Source organism: Salmo salar, chromosome 10, assembly GCF_965601325.2.
Source record: "Salmo salar chromosome 10, fSalSal1, whole genome shotgun sequence".
Taxonomy (NCBI): domain Eukaryota; kingdom Metazoa; phylum Chordata; class Actinopteri; order Salmoniformes; family Salmonidae; genus Salmo; species Salmo salar.
The window spans coordinates 67,428,263-67,442,038 of record NC_138300.1 but is presented as its reverse complement, the minus strand read 5'-3'; the positions used below and the strand labels follow the sequence as shown (position 1 = coordinate 67,442,038).

At 43.2% G+C, this 13,776-nt stretch overlaps 1 protein-coding gene across 2 annotated transcripts in view; it reads left to right on the top strand.

The window, feature by feature from the left end:
- Positions 1-4,399: 4,399 nt before the first annotated feature.
- cpt1ab (carnitine palmitoyltransferase 1Ab (liver)) overlaps positions 4,400-13,776 on the top strand; it is an 83,380-nt gene continuing 74,003 nt past the window's right edge. For both annotated transcript variants that reach the window (XM_014123865.3, XM_014123864.3), the window contains exon 1: positions 4,400-4,564. The gene's annotated coding sequence lies outside the window, so the exon portion shown is untranslated. The remainder of the gene's footprint in view (positions 4,565-13,776) is intronic.

Sequence of the window (13,776 nt, the reverse complement as noted above, 5' to 3'; positions counted from 1 at the left end):
AGAGCCAAGATGAAACACTACTTCTCAGACAGGCCACTTCCTGCTTGAAATCTTCTCAGGTTTTGGCCTGCCATATGAGGTCTGTTATACTCTCAGACACCATTCAAACAGTTTTAGAAACTTTAGGGTGTTTTCTGTCCAAAGCCAATAATTATATGCATATTCTAGTTACTGGGCAGGAGTAGTAACCAGATTAAATCGGGTACGTTTTTTATCCAGCCGTGTCAATACTGCCCCCTAGTCCTAACAGGTTAGCAGAAAAACACCCCCAAAGCATAATGTTTCCACCTCCATGTTTGACGGTGGGGATGGTTTTCTTGGGGTCATAGGCAGCATTCCTCCTCCTCCAAACACGGCGAGTTGAGTTGAGGCCAAAGAGCTCCATTTGTGTCTCATCTGACCACAACACTTTCACCCAGTTGTCCTCTGAATCATTCAGATGTTCATTGGCAAACTTCAGACGGGCATGTATTTGTCACAGGGGTCATTGAAAGGAGACCAAGGCGTAGCGTGTAAAGTGCTCATTCTTTTTCTTTAATGAATGAGCAACAAAAAACAACAAACGACCGATAACAGTCCCGTCAGGTACACAAGACTAAACGGTAACAACTACCCACAAACCCCAAAGGAAAACAGGCTGCCTAAGTATGGCTTCCAATCAGAGACAACGAAAGACACCTGCCTCTGATTGGAAACCATACCCGGCCAAACATGGAAAAACAACACATAGAAATAGAAAACTAGAACACTCCCACATAGTAACAAAAACCCACACAAAACAACCCCCTGCCACGCCCTGACCATTTTACTATGGCAAATGACCTCTTTACCTGGTCAGGACGTGACAGTACCCCCCCCCCCCCCCGAAGGTGCAGACCCCGACTGCACTGCACTCCACACCAAAACCCACAAAAACAACCCTAAACATAAAGGGAGGGAAGAGAGGGTGGCCACCGACAATGACGGCTCCTGTGCTACACCCAGAACTTCCGCCAATCCTCCAACTCCGGAGGTGGCTCCGGCTCCGGGCGTAGCCCCCGTTCTGCCTGCAGATCCCTCTGCTTCTGGAACCCTGACCTGTGGATCATTACCAGAGGCTCTGGGTTGCAGACCACCGCTGAAGGCTCTGGGTTGCAGACCACCGCTGAAGGCTCTGGGTTGCAGACCACCGCTGAAGGCTCTGGGTTGCAAACCACCGCTGAAGGCTCTGGGTTGCAAACCACCGCTGAAGGCTCTGGGCTGCAGACCACCGCTGAAGGCTCTGGGCTGCAGACCACCGCTGAAGGCTCTGGGCTGCAGACCACCGCTGAAGGCTTTGAGTTGCAGACCACCGCTGCAGGCTCTGGGCTGCAGACCACCGCTGAAGGCTCCGGACTGAGAGGCGTCGCCGGAGGCTCCGGGCTGAGCAGCATCGCCGGAGGCTCCGGACTGATGAGCGTCGCCGGAGGCTCCGGGCTGAGAAGCGTCGCCGGAGGCTCCGGGCTGAGAAGCGTCGCCGGAGGCTCCGGACTGATGAGCGTCGCCGGAGGCTCCGGGCTGAGAAGCGTCGCCGGAGGCTCCGGACTGATGAGCGTTGCCGGAGGCTCCGGGCTGAGGAGCATCGCTGGAGGCTCCGGGCTGAGGAGCGTCGCTGGAGGGCTGAGGAGCGGAGGGCGCACTGCGGGACGAGTGTGCGGAGCCGGCACCGGACGTACTGGGCCATGGAGGCTTACTGGAGGTCTGGTGCTTGCGGCTAGCACAACCCGTCCTGGCTCGATGCTGACGCTAGCCCGGCAAGGGCGGAGCGCCGGCACAGTACGAACTGGGCTGTGCTGGGGAATGCGGGGTACCGTGCGTGGAGCAGGCGTAGGATATACTGGGCCAAGGATTCTCACTGGAGGTCTGACGCTTACTCCCTTTAAGAGTGTGCTCCTAATCTCAGCTCGTTACCTGTATAAAAGACACCTGGGAGCCAGAAATCTTTCTGATTGAGAGGGGGTCAAATACTTATTTCCCTCATTAAAATGCAAATCAATTTATAACATTTTTTACATGCGTTTTTCTGGATTGTTTTGTTGTTATTCTGTCTCTGAGCAGCGTTCAAATAAACCTGCCATTAAACCTGCCATTATAGACTGATCGTTTCTTTGTCAGTGGGCAAACGTACAAAATCAGCAGGGAATCAAATACTTTTTTCCCTCACTGTATTTATATAATGAATATGAATTGGGAGGGCAGAAATATTCAATATTAAAGCATTAGACATCTTACTAACGGCTTCAGTCACACAAAAGTTAATTTAAATCTGAGCTGGTTCTCTAGCAGATTAGTAAGAATGTCTCACCCCATGGTCAATAATGGCCTTTTTCCCTTTATTCAGATTACAACCTCTCATTTTCAGTTATTTCGGTTATCCAAAATATCATTTAAAAAAAAAAACAAGCCATAGAAAGTTGGTTGAAATTTCAGTTTAATCCACGAGAAAAGACCGAACAAATAATACAACAAGTATTATGGTTAAACTCAAATATACTAATCGATTTAAAAAAAATAAAACGGTACCATCTTTGTAAATACTTTAATAAATAGGTCTGGTGCAGTTATGTCACACATGCAGCTAACAAAAATATATGGAAATGTCTGCTCTACCCAAAATGACAACCAACTAATTGCAACATTACCGCAAAAATAGAAGATGAAAGTGGAAGGGGGAGAAGTAAGGAACTTGTCTGTCGGCCCTGCATTAAAGAAAATTGTGGTGAATAGAAAAGTATACCAGTTTCATGTAAGGACCAGAAAATTACAGCTGTGCCAAATAGATAGCAAAATATTTGGAAAGAGATTTTCGATGTACCGATTCCATGGCACATGGTTTATGAACTGATACATAAAATGACGCCAGATTCAAAAGTTTGAGTTCTTCAATTTAAATTATTATACAACATTCTTGGTACCAATAGAATGTTATATATATGGGGGATAAACCCATCCCAGCTCTGCAGATTTTGCTGCGAAGAGACAAAATCGTTGGATCATTTGTTTTGGTATTGCCCATATGAAGCTTGTTTTTGGTCATAGGTTCAGGAACATCTAAACAATTGCAACATTTACCTGGAGGTAATTCTGAAAATAGCACTGCAGGGTGATTTGAATAGTCATAGTCAATCGATCAATAATATACTAATACTCTTAACAAAAATGTTTATCTTTAATTTACAATCTGTAGAAGCTATGCGAATAGAAAGGTTCAGAACTGTTGTGAAACATCACAGCACAGTTGAAAAACATAAGGCAAATAGAAATAAAAACTGGATGGTGTTCAGAGATAGATGGGAGGAGTTGAGTGGAGCTGAAGGATGGGACTAAAAACAACAAGATAAATAATGTAAAATATACTGTGTCCGTAAAATGTATATATAGGTTCAGAACTTTTGTGAAACAGCACAGTTAAAAATATATGGCAAATAGAAATCAAAACTGGATGGTCTTCAAAGATAGATGGGAGTTGATGAAGGTAGCTGAAGGAGGAAAGAAACAAAGGATAACTATTGTAAAATATACTGTGTCCGTCAAATGTTTATAGTATGTATAAGCTGGAAGTAGAAGCCTAAGTGTTGTTGTCCATTAGTTTACTCCAATTAGGGGAGGGGTGGTAGGGTAAGCAAAAATAATAAAGAAAAATATAGTTTCCAAAAAATATGTGAATCATTTTATAAACAGCACCAGTCAAAAGTTTGGACACACCTACTCATTCCAGGGTTTTTCTTCATTTTTACTATTTTCTACATTGTAGAATAATAGTGAAGACATCAAAACTATGAAATAACATATATGGAATCATGTCGTAATCAAAGAAGTGTTAAACAAATCAAAATATATTTGATATTCTTCAAAGTAGCAATCGCTTGCCTTTTAAACGTTTTTATTTTTTATTTAACCTTTATTTAACTAGGCAAGTCAGTTAAGAACAAATTCTTATTTATAATGACGGCCTACACAGGCCAAACCCAGACAACGCCACCCTATGGGACTCCCAATCAAGGCCGGTTGTGATGCAGCCTGAATTCAAACCAGCATGTCTGTGTCTTTGATGCCTAGCAATCAACAAATGTACATTGTTTAAAGCACACATATGTCTCAGTCACAAATGACATCTCCAATAAGCACTTTATGGTGAACGACGTGAACGAAAGGCTTGTAGAATCATGACTCTTTCGAGTTTTCAGTTAATCGTTCGCTGATAAGGGATCCTGCGTGTTCTGGACATTACTGACTCAAATGAACGAAATGAGTCGAAACATTCGTTCTTTGACTGAACGAGTCGAAAAGATCCGAGTCAGTAAAAAGAGCCGAACTACCCATCAATTGTGTCCGTATAGCCTCTCCCAAGAAGAAGGAAAAGAAGAACTAATGTGACGTTTCAAACTGGGCGGTCTCTGCAAGTCCTCACTCTCCATTCATACGGCGCCTTGCAACTGTCAACGCTGAGGGAGGTCGAACCAAGCCTCACAACCTTGGACACGTTCAAAGAAAGTCCTCTTTTACATTTTTGCGTTACGAATATACACGTTTGGAGAAAGGGCTGGTGAGTAAAATCATACTTTGTTTGAGTGTGTTTTGTTTTGTTCGATTAAAACAGTTTTCGAAGTGTGGCTGCAGTCAAACAATAAAGTAAAAATTGGCTATGTCGTTAAAACACACACAAAAAAAATGCATTTTGGTCTTAATGTAAGGTTAGGGTTAGGCATAACTTTAGCAGTGGTTAAGATAAATTGTAGAAATAGGCGGGGTTTAGCCATAATTATGACTTTGTGGCTGTGGTAACTGGTGACGACCCCGGTAAGGGGAATCTCTGACGTTACATTTTGTGTTCAGTCTTCAGCGTGGTGAAGTGGTCATACAGAAATATTTTACTACTATGATATGTTTGTAAAGAAGACAATCGCCTATAGACCTAAATTCGCAATGAGACAGAAGTGTTTATAAAACTGAAATGTTTATAAACCAAGTTTAAATGAAATACTTAGATCTAGTATTTTGACCTTTGTTTGCACTTACTCCTGTGTCATAACTACCATATATGACACTTGTATAAAACAATGTTGTTTGTGGATGTGTTCACGCAGGGATCATCTGCGAAAGAGACCACTGTCTCGTCATGACTCCCTAGAAAGGTTAAACAAATAAATATATATTTGTTTGACTGTCTCTCCAATGTAAGCAATCTGTGTTGAAAAGACACTATTTGGATGTAAATACAGTAGGCCTACCATTCATGTCATGGTATTTTGACAGCAAGAGGACACAATCTTGTTTCACAACAAAACCAGCAGGTATCCTATCAATGAATCGCTTAACTGTTGTTGGGATCATAACACTGCTATTGGGCAGGAGTCCAAATAAGAGGTCATTCATTCTCTATCAGTCTCATTGGCAAATACTTTATTATTCCCCAAGTTTGTTTAAATTTTTAGCTGCAAGGCTATTGTGTAAACGTCGCTACAATGTCAAATGGGACACCTGCCCTCGGTACACATGTAACCTCCAAATAGAGCAGAGGAAGGTCAGAGAGAGTACGGTACAGGTGTGTGTCCTTTGAGGGCCTTATGCAAGGCAATTAAGCCATAACCTAATCAGGCATCATTGATCAATCATTAGACACTGCATTAGATTATCTAGCTTCATACCTCTTACATTGACTAAAGCGAATTTAGGTTGACTCTGAAACACTGAATTATAGCCTATTCCAATCATAGGGAAATGCTGACCCCATTTTACAACAAGTGGCCTGTAATTCAACCCCAGAGAAACGTATCCAATAATATTTCCCATGTAAGGTATTTTAAGATACAAATGTGTATTATGTGCGTGAATGAGTAAAAGAAGAAACGTATAGCACATGATGAGAATGTATTTTTTCTTTCGTTTTAGTTTAAACAAACAAGATTGCGATGACATTTGAATGGATCACGTTTTTATGCAGTTATTCAATTATTCAGTCACATAATACTATTTACTTTATTATCGTGGCTTATTACATGTTCGCCCAAGTATAATAATAAACAATGTAGCCTATTATCACAGAGTATGATGGCTATAATGTTGCGAGTTATTCGTTGCTCGTTTGCCTAGAATTCGAGCGCTGCAGCTCGACGACCTTTCCCCCAGTTTCCAGTAGCACAGTCATGTGATCACGGGAACCCATCTGGGGGAAGGGAAAGTGGCTGGTGAAACAGCTGAATGGAAACACAACTGCGTCGTTGCTGGCTGACATAGGTACCCAGAAATGTGTCCTTCATAAGCTGACTACACCGCCAATGCGCGCATGATGATTTTGTCCATCCACACCAGAGGCGATCATGACACGCAGGTTAAAATATCGAAACCAACTGTGAACCAACTATACTAGTTTGGGGGCATACCGAAACATACATTTAACATTAATGGCCATTAAGATAGCTTGCTTTGACTAGCCACTTTGTCCTGGGAGATGAACTGAGCTGACAAGGTAAAAATCTGTCGTTCTTCCCCTGAACAAGGCAGTTAACCCACTGTTTCGCCGGTAGGCCGTCATTGTAAGTAAGAATTTGTTCTTAACTGACTTGCCTAGTTAAATAAAGCTTGAATAAAAAAATAATAATAATGAAAAATAAAAAATGAACACAGTACCAGTCAACATTTGGACACACCTTCTCATTCCAGGGTTTTAATTTATTTTTATTATTTGCTACATTGTAGAATAATAGTGAAGACATCTAAACTAGACGCCGCAGCCCGTCTGGTGTTCAACCTTCCCAAGTTCTCTCACGTCACCCCGCTCCTCCGCTCTCTCCACTGGCTTCCAGTTGATGCTCGCATCCGCTACAAGACCATGGTGATTGCCTACGGAGCTGTGAAGGGAACGGCACCTCCATACCTTCAGGCTCTGATCAGGCCCTACACCCAAACAAGGGCACTGCGTTCATCCACCTCTGGCCTGCTGGCCCCCCTACCTCTGAGGAAGCACAGTTCCCGCTCAGCCCAGTCAAAACTGTTCGCTGCTCTGGCACCCCAATGGTGGAACAAGCTCCCTCACGACGCCAGGACAGCGGAGTCAATCACCACCTTCCGGAGACACCTGAAACCCCACCTCTTTAAGGAATACCTAGGATAGGATAAAGTAATCCTTCTAACCCCCCCCCCCCCTTAAAAGATTTAGATGCACTATTGTAAAGTGGTTGTTCCACTGGATATCATAAGGTGAATGCACCAATTTGTAAGTCGCTCTGGATAAGAGCGTCTGCTAAATGACTTAAATGTAAATGTAAACTATGAAATAACACATATGGAATCATGTAGTAACCAAAAAAATCCTTTGAACAATTCTTCAAGTGCAGTCGCAAAAACCATCAAGCACTATGATGAAACTGGCTGTCATGAGGACCGCCACAGGAAAGGAAGACACAGAGTTACCTCTGCTGTAGAGGATAAGTTCATTAGAGTTACCAGCCTCAGAAATTGCAGCCCAAATAAATGCTTCACAGAGTTCAAGTAACAGACACATCGCAACATCAACTGTTCAGAGGAGACTGCGAGAATCAGGCCTTCATGGTCGAATTACTGCAAAGAAACCACTACTAAAGGACACCAATAATAAGAAGAGACTTGCTTGTGCCAAGAAACACGAGCAATGGGCATTAGACCAGTGGAAATCTGTCCTTTGGTCTGATGAGTCCAAATGTGAGATTTTTGGTTCCATCCGCCGTGTCTTTGTGAGACGCAGAGTAGGTGAGTGGATGATCTTCACATGTGTGTTTCCCACCGTGAAGCATAGAGGAGGAGGTTTGATGGTGTGGGGGTGCTTTGCTGGTGACACTGTCTGTAATTTATTTAGAATTCAAATGCACACTTAACCAGGATGGCTACCACAGCATTCTGCAGCAATACGCCCATCCCATCTGGTTTGCGCTTAGTAGGACTATCATTTGTTTTTCAACAGGACAATGACCCAACACACCTCCAGTCTGTGTAAGGGCTATTTGAACAAGAAAGAGAGTGATGGGTTGTTTCATAGAAGTTTCATAATGGATGGGTTGTTACGAATGCACTGATATAAGTGGACACGTGGCATTTAGGCCACTGAAAAAAACAACTTCATATTGGAGTTGTCATAAATATAGATAGAGGACTCATTATGGCTTTAACCCGTTTTAGCATGGACATTGCCATTGAAGGCTTCCACCATTTTAAAGTCGTCAACTGGATGGGGATTCCTATGAGTTGAGAGCAATCAGCCAATGAAGAAGAAAATGGACTACTTTAAAATGGAGATATACTCAATGGCCATGCTGTCACAGACGCAAGAATGGCACAGATACAAAGATGAGTCCTCTTTCTATCACGAAGGCCTGTTGTTCACACAAGTATCTGCCCTCTCATTAGCTAGAATGGTCCCACCTGATCTCGTCTCCTCCCGCCTGCCTTCCATCTTTGAGGACATGTATTTCCATTGTTAGAGCGGTCACTTGACTATCTTGTCAATATAATAGAAAATCTTTGCTTCAAGACTGGATTGCTTTAATGGTTGTTTAACAACAAAACTGATCTGTGCACAACTACAGTATGGGGCAAAACAGACGGGGTTGGCTTAGATTGTTCACATGTACACTATATTTTGTTTCCAATGTTTATTGAAAACATAAATAAAGTTGCACAATGAGCACTTGTTCTCTCTCAAATACATCTAGCTAGAGGATTTTAGCCATATTAATATAGACGTGCCATCAGTCAAAACAACTCAAAACAAGACATGGTATCAAGATCAACAATGTAACCTTTATTTAACTAGGCAAGTCAGTTAATCTCTCTAGGGTCGGCGGGACGAAATCGTCCCACCTACGTAACAGCCAGTGGAATCCTGTGGCGCGTTATTCAAATACCTTAGAAATGCTATTACTTCAATTTCTCAAACATGACTATTTTACACCATTTTAAAGACAAGACTCTCGTTAATCTAACCACACTGTCCGATTTCAAAAAGGCTTTACAACGAAAGCAAAACATTAGATTATGTCAGCAGAGTACCCAGCCAGAAATAATCAGACACCCATTTTTCAAGCTAGCATATAATGTCACAAAAACCCAAACCACAACTAAATGCAGCACTAACCTTTGATGATCTTCATCAGATGATACACCTAGGACATTATGTTATACAATACATGCATGTTTTGTTCAATCAAGTTCATATTTATATCAAAAACCAGCTTTTTACATTAGCATGTGATGTTCAGAAGTAGCATACCCCCACTTCCGGTGAATTTACTAAAAATGTACTAAATTACTCACAATAAACGTTCACAAAAAGCATAACAATTATTTTAAGAATTATAGATACAGAACTACTATATGCATTCGATATGTCCGATTTTAAAATAGCTTTTCGGTGAAAGCACATTTTGCAATTTTCTCAGTAGATAGCCCAGCATCACAGGGCTAGCTATTTAGACACCCAGCAAGTTTAGCACTCACCAAAGTCAGATTTACTATAAGAAAAATGTTATTACCTTTGGTGTTCTTCGTCAGAATGCACTCCCAGGACTTCTACTTCAATAACAAATGTTGGTTTGGTCCCAAATAATCCATAGTTATATCCAAATAGCGGCGTTTTGTTTGTGCGTTCAAGACACTATCCGAAAGGGTAAAGAAGGGTTACGCGCACAACGCATTTCGTGACAAAAAAATTCTAAATATTCCATTACCCTACTTCGAAGCATGTCAACCGCTGTTTAAAATCAATTTTTATGCAATTTTTCTCGTAAAAAAGCGATAATATTCCGACCGGGAATCTGTGTTTACGTTCAAAGACGAATGAAAATAAAAACATGGAGTCGACTCGTGCACGCGCCTCCGCCCATTGTCCTCTGATAGAGCACTTGCCAAAAGCGCTAATGTGTTTCAGCCAGTGGCTGGAATTACATCATTCAGCTTTTTCCCGCCTTCTGAGAGCCTATGAGCCTATAAGTGTCACGTTACAGCCAAGATCCTCAGTCTTCAATAAACAGAGTCAAGAAGCTCAAGGAATGGTCAGACAGGCCACTTCCTGTAAGGAATCTTCTCAGGTTTTTGCCTGCCATATGAGTTCTGTTATACTCACAGACACCATTCAAACAGTTTTAGAAACTTTAGGGTGTTTTCTATCCAAAGCCAATAATTATATGCATATTCTAGTTACTGGGCAGGAGTAGTAACCAGATTAAATCGGGTACGTTTTTTATCCGGCCGTGCAAATACTGCCCCCTATCCCCAACAGGTTAAGAACAAATTCTTATTTACAATGACGGCCTACTCTGGCCAAATCCGAACGACGCTGGGCCAATTGTGCGCCGCCCTATGGGACTCCCAATCCCAGCCGGATGTGATACAGCCTGGATTCGTACCAGGTATTATAGTGCCTTAGACCGCTGGCCACTCAGGAGCCCAGATAACACGATAAGATAAGATAAAACGAGCCACTCACGATTCTCCACATGGCAGTTTCTTGTCATTGTTGCTAGCTATCTGGCCATCCAGAATCACAACGACACACATCCTCCTACCCCATTGAAGCGTGCAACGCATTTTAATCAAAATGCGTTTGTTTGGCAGAAATGTTGTCTCGAACATGTGAACTTTCATGTGCCTTAATAACAAACTTGTATGCTATCTGTAAATACAAATAAAATGATTAAATTATGAGCCTTGTTGGTTAAGCCACAGAAAAAGTTAGCAACCTTCCCACCAGCTATGATTGTCTGAGATAATGAGTGGGCTGGACATGCCGAGAGAAGATTGGTCAACCGTATTGAAGTCATCTGTCTATTTGAGCTTGTCTGTCTGTGTTGTGAATCCTGTCGAACACGGCTTTAAAAATGTTTTATTGTGTAGTGCAGCTGCATAAGTGTTGCTCTCCATTTTCTGGAGGATCAAGTTTTGAAATCAATGGAATTAGAGTATGATAGCTAAAGAGATGGAGAAAACAGCTGTCTCCGGAATACATCTTCAAACTAAGGGCAAGTGTGGTTTCGCATTCCTGACAGGGAGATGCGTCCATGATGCATGTTGATGTATACAAGTAAGATAATCTAGCATTAGCTAGCTACATTTTCATATATTACACGTTTCTAATTTTGACATAAAGTGGTTTCATTTCAAGCTAAAGTGTACTGTTAGCTAGCTAGCTAACGTTAGCTGGCTGGCTCCCTAGCTGACGTTATTATTTGTTTCCCAGAGCCGTTTGCTTTTCTAGTTAGAGCCTAATGTTAGGCAGTGTTGCACTTAGGCAGTGTTGGCAATTTGTTCATTGTTGTTTAACTAGCTAACGTTAGCAGGCTGGCTCGTTAGCTAACATTACGTGATGTGTGTACAACACCCGTTGAATATGGCCAGTGTCAGTAAACGTCTGCAAAAATGCGTAATGAAATTGTTGCCAGCAGAGCTGGTTAGGCTGTTTTCATCTTATCCAGAGGTAAAGAAATTATCGCCCAGAGCGTCAAGTGGCATGTCCAGTACCAGGCCCATGCATCAGGCGTCTAGTGCGTCAGCCCAGCCTCGCCAGTCAAGAGTCGCCAGAGCTGCCCGCCAGTCAGGAGTCACCAGAGCTGCCCGCCAGTCAGGAGTCGCCAGAGCCGCCCGCCAGTCAGGAGTCGCCAGAGCCGCCCGCCAGTCAGGAGTCGCCAGAGCCGCCCGCCAGTCAGGAGTCGCCAGAGCCGCCCGCCAGTCAGGAGCCGCCAGAGCCGCCCGCTAGTCAGGAGCGGCCAGAGTGGCCCGTCTGCACGGAGCTGCCAGAGTGGCCCGACTGCCCGGAGCTGCCAGAGTGGCCCGACTGCCCGGAGCTGCCAGAGTGGCCCGACTGCCCGGATCAGCCAGAGTGGCCCGCCTGTCCTCCGGCCCAGCCCGAGTGGCCCGCCTGTCCTCCGGCCCAGCCCGAGTGGCCCGCCTGTCCTCCGGCCCAGCCCGAGTGGCCCGCCTGTCCTCCGGCCCAGCGCGAGTGGCCCGCCTGTCCTCCGGCCCAGCCAGAGTGGTCCGTCTGCCAGGGTCAGCCCGAGTGGCCCGTCGGCCCGGCGCAGCTATCGTCGCCACCGAAGTGGGCGACGCCGAAGGTGGAGCGAGGTTCACGTCCCGCACCTGAGCCACCTCCAGGATAGGTGGGTTGGGGAGGGAGGGTGTAGCACAGTGCCGTCGTTGACGGCAGCCACCCTCCCTTCCCTCCCTTATTGTTTAGGGGTTATTGTGTATTGTTTTGTTGGGGTATTGGGGATTTTTTTGTGTTTTCTTTTTTAAGGTGCATTCCGGGGTCTGCACCTTGAGGGGGTGGGGGGTACTGTCACGTCCTGACCAGCAGAGGGAGCAATTGTATTAGTTTTGGTCAGGACGTGGCAGGGTTTCTGTGTGTTAAGTGTTGTGTTGGTGATTGGACTCCCAATTGAAGGCAGGTGTGTTGAGTTGCCTTTGATTGGGAGTCCTATATAGTAGTGTGTTTTTCTTTGGGGTTGTGGGTAGTTGTTTTTGCACTGTGTTTTGTGAGCCTGCAAAACTGTTCCTGTTGTCGTGAGTACTGTTTATTGTTTTCCCTGTGGATGCTTTGCGTGTTTTCATTAAAAGAATATGAGTATCCACATACCCGCTGCGCCTTGGTCCTCCCTTCAGCAAAACAACAATTTCTGTGACAGTCACATACTGGCAGTTAATTTGAAAAATGTATGGAATCATTACTCCTGGCTAGCTAGCTAACACACATACAGTGCAGATAAATTCTTAAAATCTCTTATTCTACACTTTTATCACAGCACTGGCAAACCAAAAAATTGTCTCTGAACAGTTGTTGTGTTTTGTATGTTTTCTCTTTATCTGTCTCTATCTGATACTTCACTGAAGTATCAGGAGTTTTGTCAAAATAAGCTACTATTTCTACATTTTGTGTCAGGCCTGGTCTGTACTAAATCTTATTGAGAGAGGTTATCTACATTTTGAAATAGTCTCTGAATAGTTGTTTGCATTTTTACATTGTTACAGAAGTAAGAATCGTTGTCAATCAAATAACCTACTTTGTGTGAGTTTTGACATACTTTCTGAATATTGACCGCTGGTCACATTTTTTATTATTTAAAAAAAGTATTTTTGTGTAAATAATATTTATAAGTATAATATACTATACCTGGTACATTTTGAGTGAGTCATTTAGTCAAATGTATGACAATTTAAATACTCTAGGGTTTTTTTGTTGTGTTGAGTGTTAATACTTTTTTTATAGTGAGTGTCTTTGCACAATGGAAGACAAAATTTGTGTTATAGCTATTGACATGAATGTGGTGTCATATTAAAGAAGAGGTTATGCTCTTTAAAACTAAGTTAACTTGTGGTTGTCACTTGTTCTTTGTTTTTGAGCTATGTCTGTTTGTTTGAAATGTCTGAGGAAATAAGCTTTATCTATAAAAATTCACAGTAATCTACAGAAGCATTCTAGAATTCTATTGGGGCCTAAAGGGTTAATCAGCTTCTTGATATGCCATACCTGTCAAGTGGATAGATTATCTTGGCAAAGTAGAAATACTCACTAACAGGGATGTAAAGAAATTTGTGCACATCATTTGAGAGAAATAAGCTTTTTGTGCATATGTGTCACGTCTACTCCTGCGCCGTCGCTGGTGTACTAACCACCGGTCCTGGCAACCATCATTACGCGCACCTGCCATCAATCATTACGCGCACCTGTGCTTCATCATGAGGCACACCTGGACTCCATTACCTCCCTCATTACCTCCCCTTTATATGGCTTTC